Source organism: Ornithodoros turicata, chromosome 2, assembly GCF_037126465.1.
Source record: "Ornithodoros turicata isolate Travis chromosome 2, ASM3712646v1, whole genome shotgun sequence".
Taxonomy (NCBI): domain Eukaryota; kingdom Metazoa; phylum Arthropoda; class Arachnida; order Ixodida; family Argasidae; genus Ornithodoros; species Ornithodoros turicata.
In genome coordinates this window covers 30,772,287-30,780,183 of record NC_088202.1, presented here as the reverse complement: position 1 = coordinate 30,780,183, position 7,897 = coordinate 30,772,287, and the positions used below count along the sequence as shown (strand labels likewise).

The 7,897-nt window shown below is 46.1% G+C and overlaps 1 long non-coding RNA gene across 4 annotated transcripts; it reads right to left on the bottom strand.

Annotated features, from left to right (window-relative positions):
- Positions 1 to 2,449: 2,449 nt before the first annotated feature.
- LOC135385270 (uncharacterized) lies at positions 2,450 to 7,044 on the bottom strand. 4 transcript variants are annotated; one of them, XR_010420380.1, is made up of 5 exons: positions 4,261 to 7,026; positions 4,118 to 4,181; positions 3,577 to 4,041; positions 2,689 to 2,775; positions 2,450 to 2,580 (listed from the first exon to the last, which is right to left on the bottom strand). It is a non-coding gene; the product is annotated as an uncharacterized LOC135385270 (long non-coding RNA). The 4 variants fall into 4 exon arrangements; XR_010420378.1 differs by having other exon boundaries at positions 2,689 to 4,041; positions 4,261 to 7,044; XR_010420379.1 differs by having other exon boundaries at positions 2,450 to 2,775; positions 4,261 to 7,022.
- Positions 7,045 to 7,897: the final 853 nt, after the last annotated feature.

Here is a 7,897-nt window from a genome sequence, read left to right as displayed (position 1 = left end):
CGGCGTTCCGTACGTAAAGGATAGCGTTGGTGGTTCTGCGCACTGCGCGAAGCTCTCTTTCAGTTATGGGCGTGCGCAGAACCACTAACGCTATCCGTTACGTACGCAAAGGCAACAGCGTACGATATACTAAAACTCACTAATATCACGATAACCATGCTTCGAATCTGCAATATGGGTGCAGGCACGGTGGCCATGGGAAAGCCGGAGCACCTGGTTATTCGCCCTTATGTTCCCGGCTTGGGGTTTATACATTTCCACGCGTCCCTCACATAACAACGAAGGTGGTACGATAAATAATCGCATCCGCGACTGTGAGCATGACATTTCGTAAACGTTTCCGTCAGGAGTTAGCACATCCGACCATTTTAGTGGTGTGGCTACGCAGATTGCGCCCTAGGGTATATACGTGGGATTTCCAGGAAAAAAATAGTTATGTTAGTTAGTTCTATTAGTTACATAACATTCACACTCTATAGCGTGAAAAAGGTTGAAGGGTGTCGGGGTTCCAGTCATAATATTGACATCCTGAGACATCGTCAGTCTGGACACTAGCTGCAACCCACACCCGAAATTCCTATAGTACCCTGAGATCAAGCGTGAACCCCCTGTCCCTCACGGCACGACTGAGCAGAGTATCCTAGAAGCAGGATATCAGGCTTGTGAACAACACACATGCTCCTTCGCCAGTCGAGATTTCCCTTACCGTAGCTTTCATTTTTGGTCTTGGATTTGTTGTCTCCGAGCAACTCCTCAAGTAAGATTCAGAATGATTTTCTGCTAGGATTTAGGAGTATATATACTTAAAGAACACCTGGTGTGTGTCGAGAAAAGCTCTGCATTTGTGAACGAGCCTGTTGTCACATGCTAGTGTGGGCTGTATGTCGATTCGCAATTACGACACGTAATGGTTGTTTACGGGAAGGTGGATGGATTTCCGCCTGCACTACGAATATCGCTCCGTAGCCTAGTTCACGTTGGCCTTCCACTCTGTCTGCTGAAAGCTGCTTGTTCCCTAGGGCGTTTCCACGGACGATTTGTTTAGTCATTGTTCTAACGATAGGAAAATGATAGAAAAAATAAGATCACCACTTGAAGCATATGTAATGAAGGCGAGTACGTGGGTTACTAATCGGTTCACAAACCGACCGAGCAATGTCGCTGTTGCCTGCTTGTTTGCACATCCTTGACCTAGAGTGGTGCTCCAGTGTAATTTCGAAAAACGCTTAATCAGCGAGGTATTTGGAACATATTGGTTTATTGGCGCCGTTTACAGGTACACTCTGAGAAAAAAGGGAGTCAAAAACACTCCTTTGTCGGGGCAAAAAGCTGTAACTCCCAGGTGCAAAATTTTAGGCTTCTGAGGAGTTACCTTAACTCCAGGACAAGAGGGAGTAAGGTTAAAAACCCACAGCGGAGTTCCGTTAACCCCCTGTTGCGGAGTATATTAAGCACCTCTGAGGGAGTTGAGCTAAACCCTGTCACAGAGTATAATAAACACCCCCATGGTGTAGGGTTCAACCTGTGACAGAGTATACTGAACACCTCTGACAGAGTTGGGTTAATCCATATGCTGGAGTATGATGGACCCCTCCAATGGTGTTGGGTTAACCCTTGTCACAGAGTATATTAAACACCTCTGATGGACTCAGGTTAAACCATGTGATGGAGTACACTAAACACCTTCAATGGAGTTAGGCTAACTCCCATGGAAGAGCATACTAAAAGCCTGTGAGGGAGCTTATCAAACACTTGTGGGGGAGTATATGAAATGCCAGTGAGGGAGTATAGTAAGCCCTGATGATGGAGTTATGTTAACCCCGATAGTGGAGTCCAACTAACCCCCAATAGACGATATGCATAAATCCCAGGCGCCAGTGCGATGCAGTGTCTTGGGAGCCTGTTCATTCCCTGGCGCTTCCTTCTCCTTCCTGATGGCATCAGGTTCGGAATGAGGGAGAGAAGGATGGTGCCAAAGGAACGAACAGGCTCACAAGATGTACCGCATTGCACTGGCATCTGGGATTTATGCATATCGTCTATTACAGGGTGAAAATAAACCTCTAATGACGACTAGCTTCCTCAAATTCTTCCAGGACGCACAGCATGACCCTACAGTGCACTCAAAAGCACCACCGCAGTCTTTAATTTTGAAAGAACGTTCCCAAGCAGCACAAAGGACCGGGGCGAAGCCGGTCCAGCATCGGGAAAGAATCCTACAAAGTCGGGGGCATGCCACCAGCCGATACCGGTCCTTCCTCCAGTTTGCAACACCGGGATGATTAAGGACCGACATCGGCAGCAAGTATTCGGTCCCAGCAGGTCCCCGGCGGATCCCCGATAATGCTGGCAGGGGCTCCCCCCATGCATATTTACCCCCCCCATGCATATTTTGGCATTAATATGCTTATTTTTAATAATTACAATAATTTTGAGTGTAAACAGTGTGTGTAGAGCCCAACATTTTATTTTCGGAGAGGAAATAGACTGACACAACACTTGGAGCACCTCAATAGACTAAACGACGAGTGGTGTACACTAAGCAGTCTGCCTGCATCATCCAATGCATGCCAATTGTGTCTGAAATGAAAAACAAAAAAAGAGGGGTATACAGAAATATGCAGCATGTCCGCATAACTACTGTCATTGCCAATGTAGCCTGAAAAGAAAAGGGTGGAAATGGTCTACCGTAATATCCAGCCTGCCTGCGTAACCACTGGCCCTTCAATGGTGTCTCAAAAGGGGGGGGGGAACGTACACAGTAAGAGGTGGTCTCTGAAAGGAAACAAAAAAGGTATGCAGTAGTAGGCAGTCTGCCTAACCACTTGCACTTCGGCAATGGCCCTGGAAGAAATGAACGGCTTGTAGCATTAATATTAGACGTAACGGTAAAATTGCTGCATGGTGGGAAATGGTATACAGTAATATGCAGCCTGCCTGCGTAACCACTCGCACGTCAACAGTGTCTCAAAAGAAAGAAAAAGTATACAGCAAGAGGCGGTCTTCCTGTCCAAGTGGTGGTGCCTCAAAGAAAACGAAGTTATGCAGTAATAGGCAGTCTGCCTATCTGCTCACGCTTCAGTACTGCCCAGACACAAAAATGAATGGCATGTAACATTAGACGTAACGAAACAATTGCTGCACTTCAGCACAAAATAGTATGTGCACGGTACGTGGAATGAGCTTTATCAAAAATGGTAAAATGCACAGCGTAGGGATTACGAAACTCAAGAGTTACCAAGAGAAAATTTAAATTATGAAAAAATGACAAAGCCAACGACTGGGAGAAATGCAAGTCCAGGAAAGAGAAAATAGTTCACATCCAGCGCCTTTGGTGCAAATGACTAGCAATTACTACAACGAAAACTGTAAAAAATGACAGCTGACCGGGACTAGAGCTGACAGTCAATGGTGTGCGCATATTCAGCGTTCCTTCACAAAAACGTCAATAAGCAAAAAAAAAACATGGTCAAGGAGAAGCATCCCTATTGAAAAAAAAAGCGACATCAGGTCTGATGTTAACATCACAGCTGCTCTGATGATGTTAACATCAGAGCTGCGCTGGCTGATGCTCACATCAGAGCTGTCTTGATGCTGATGTTGACATGAGAGCTGCATTGATGCTGGTTATGGCAATCTTGAAAATGCTGCAGTCTTGGTTTACTGAAATGTTCTGCAAAGAAAGCCCCTCATGCCTGCGGTATATGAGTACCGACAAGAACCCTCACGAAACAGGAGATAGCAGCAACGAATCACTTCACCAGAACAATTCACCACTCCGGAGTACGTACCTTTTAACGCATATCCATTTATCATCAACATACCTAAGCGTTGAACTCACGGGGGCACAAAAACTGGTAATGATCGAACGGTGAACAACAGCGCAAAAGAGCACACCTAGGTCCTCATTTCCGGTCCAACTTGTCCTTCTTCCGAAAAAGCACTTCTAAGCGTTGTCATGGCCAGCAAGAGTCCCCACTGCATTTGAACACGGTGCTTGAGTTTCTCTTGCTGAAGGCCGCTGCGTCATACACGCTGAACCTGCAAGAAATATCGTTCCAGAAAATACGATGGCAGGACACCTATATGTAGAGCAGTGTAGAGACATATGACATACCGTCTGCACAAAGTACACAGTCGACTTCACTTGGCGTTCTATCTCCCTGTCGTTGCGCAGATCCCTGCAAATAGAGTAAAACGAACAATGAGAATGCATGGCGCAGTCGAACATATTACTTCAGAGTTATATTAATTACACACCTGAAACGGCAATAATCCTGAAGGCGAAGAACGATTTGGCTTCACATGCAAGGTAGCGTCTTCACTCTTTGACATGTCAAACGAGACCGACTGGTTTGCTCGCGGTTAGAAGAAACGCTTCCACTTACAGACAGTTGCAATATCAGACGGGTTGCAAGAACGACAGCACCAGGTGAGAACAACAATACAAAGCCTCTAAAACGCTTTAGACTTGCTGGAACGCTCGCAATTACGCGAACTACACGCGGCGACGAGAAACGACCGTTACAGCAGCCAAAGCGAAGCCAACAAGAACAGCGCATGCGCGACAGGCAGCGCGCAGCGCTGGCTGGTGGCATGGAAGACAAGCGACGACGCGCGAGCGAGCGCGGGTGAGCCTGTGTTGAAATGGGCATGGAGCCAACATCTCCGCGCAATGGCTTGGCGGACGAAATATGACGACGGGTAGAATCGTACTACCTCTTGAGATTGTGGCCGTTCCAGGATCTTTCAGAAATGCTGCTGTTTTCATAAGAATCCCTGAATGTTGTGTTTGAAGCAAAATTGCAACATGAGATTGGCCAAAGCTAAGGTATTAGTTAGTTATGATTGTGAACAGATCGGCAGTGCAACCTGACAGTGAGAGATCAATAGAATCAAAAACAACAAAACACTCACTGTTTTGCCGACCCTTTCTCTAGTGTTCTTTCTTTCTTTCTTTTTTTTGTTTGTTATAATGAAGGAAAGCAAGGTTAAATGCTACATTTTTCTTGACTGTGTGCGATGGTGTACATCGCAGGTTCCTCATGTGCCATGAATCTACTTAAAAGCTGCTGATGGTGGCAGGGATTCACATTTATAACAGTGACCAGAATGCGGCAGGAGTACTTTTGAGGCACTCTGGCCACGTTGACCACAAAACGGCGTTCCATACTCCCTCCGAACCAAACTTTGCAAAACTTGTTGCTCAGAAACATTAAGAACACACACGCCGGCCATTTGCACCCAGCAATGACAACCAAAACAAAGATGATGGCGATGGCAGTCGCGGTAGCCCAAATGCAGGGAGCTCCAGCGTAGTCTTTGCGGGTTTCGGTGCAGCGGTTTTCGTCCGATCAGTTCGACTTGCTAAAGCTCTCTTCGTTTCGTTTCACGTGAGTTTTTCGATTCGGGAGATTCGGTCGTTTCGTTCGGGCGTGGCCGACTCTTCCCGAGTATCTTGTACTTGCGTGCTTTGCAGTGAGGCTCCATTAATACTTCTGTTCAGGGTGCTGCGTGTGCATGTTTTCCGTCATACAACACAACACAACACAACACATGAAGTGAACTGCAGCCCAATGTTTGAAAGAGTTACCTCATACCAGACAGCCAAATTCCTTCCTGAAGGGATGCTTCACTGTCTCGTACAGCTTGGGACAAAAGTTTCTGAAACACGGGTGTTTTGTATTTCACTTCTCTACGCCTCCCCTGCGGCCTAAGGGGAACACTTGTTGAACAGAATCCCCAAGGATTCTGCTCAACAAGCATTTCCCAAAGGTGGCTGGGAAAAGTCCAATACAGAAAACCCGTGTTTCAGAAACTTTGTCTCGAGCTGTACCATCCGATCACGTGTTACCGAATCTGCATAAACATCGGGAGACGAGCGGGAAGAAATACTTAGCCAGTACACCACAGCAGATCGGGACGTTAACGGGGATCCATCGGGAAAGAATCCTGGCCGGGACGCAAACGGGAATCTATCGGGAAAGAATTCTGACCGGGACACGAACGGGGATCTATCGGGAAATAATTTTATGTAGTTTCCCTCTCCCTCAATTCTTCCCCCTCACATAGTCGGGAAGCAGTCGGGCTCGTGACGGCGATATCGGCCACCTCGAACCCATCATCCCCGTTACGTTCCCAGCCGAATCCCAGTCCTTTGTGCTGCTTGGGTTTATTTAGTAGCCTCACCGTGAGGAAAATATCACAAGACAGCAGATACAGGTCTCAAACTCACTCGTATGGTATACATATCAAATGACCTACTTTCCTTCCACTTGGTTCATGCATGCTACAGATGCACAGAACAGACAAGAGGTCACATTTTGGGAAAATTGTTTGAAGTACGAGACAAACACGAAATGCTGCTATTATGTTGAGCCAAGGAATTTTCTTTTCGTCTACTCTCCTTTGCACACTTCCCATTTGAATTTTTTCAATTTGAACCCTGTCCCAGGGAAAGTAATAAGCTTCACATTGAACAGCCAGAGCAGAGGTACTTGCAGTAAGTCAAACCTGGTTCGCGCCATTCTCGTCCATTCTCAGGATTGGCGGCAACCCGAATTCTGGGAACGGGGACAAAATCTCGTCGGCGTAATATCGAAACCTTTATGTCATATGCAAGACAGCGACACAGTAATCGTGAAACAGGTTGCGCACCTTGCTAAAAGGCACTGCACTGAAAATCACGACAGAGCACAGTTTCGGTTTCTTTCTCATAGGCTACCATGTATAATTTTTTATTCGCCAGGGGAACAACAGAGATTAGAGGTAGGTGTGTGCTCCGTATTTTATTAAGTAAGTTACACGTCGAGGTAACCGAATCTGCTTGCGCACTTGCAAAAATTCTAACCGCTTTTCGCGAAAACGCGTTGTTAAGGAGCATTGCAGGGGAAGCACGCTTCCAGGCGAAATTGGCCGCCGATCCTGCTCGTTTATTATACTCTCATGACGGAGTACAGAAAGGGTCGAAGGAGTTACGATAACAGCAAGACGGAGTAACCGCGAGCGTGGGACTTTTCAATGGAGTTATCTTGACCCGGTGGGAGTAAAATAAACTTTTACTCCTGCTTAACTCCAGCTTGACTCCCTTTTTTCTCAGAGTGTACAACGGTTTCGGCAGGACAGCAGTTGCAATTTTTATTTATTTATTGAGATGCCTACTGTAAATACATATCTATACGTGTCTCCTTGTATACATACATGTCTGATCATGTCTAATCAATACATACCATATAGAAGTTCGCTCTTGCGACATAAAAACGAGCACAGACACCTAGAAAACCGTTTTACAGATGACATGGATCCAACATGTCTCATTCACGAATCTTACGTGAAAGAGGGAGAGGTAGATAATACTTACAGATATCACAACGACAACCAATTGTAAAAAAATTTCAAGCATGATTTCGGATATGAACTATCGCGCTTTCTTGTTCTCTCCAGGATCGATGCCCGCTTTGTTATTTAAAACACTCGATAAGAGTATCAACCCTTGGAATTTCCCTCCGTCTCCTTAATGACTGGCAGCTCAACTGTTATTTCAGAAGCGTAATGCTATATTTATAACTGAACCAACAACCACAACAAATATATAAGGATTATGACATAGAGTTCTATTACTTATTGGCACCGTGAGTCTTGGGACAAAATTAGGCACAACACGAACAAAGTGTTGAACTCGTATTCAGCGCAACGAGGACAGCTCTGACATTCCGTCAGAGGGCCACGCGTTTTTTGCAGCGATGAAGATGATTGGAATAGGTGCTGAGCTGCTGGCCAGATAAAATCACGTAGATACACCAGCTCGCGGGGTTAAGTGATTAGCGTGCTGGGCATGTCACGTGGAGACTGGGAGGTACCCGGGTCCGAATCCCGGTACCGACTGTGCTGTCTGGGT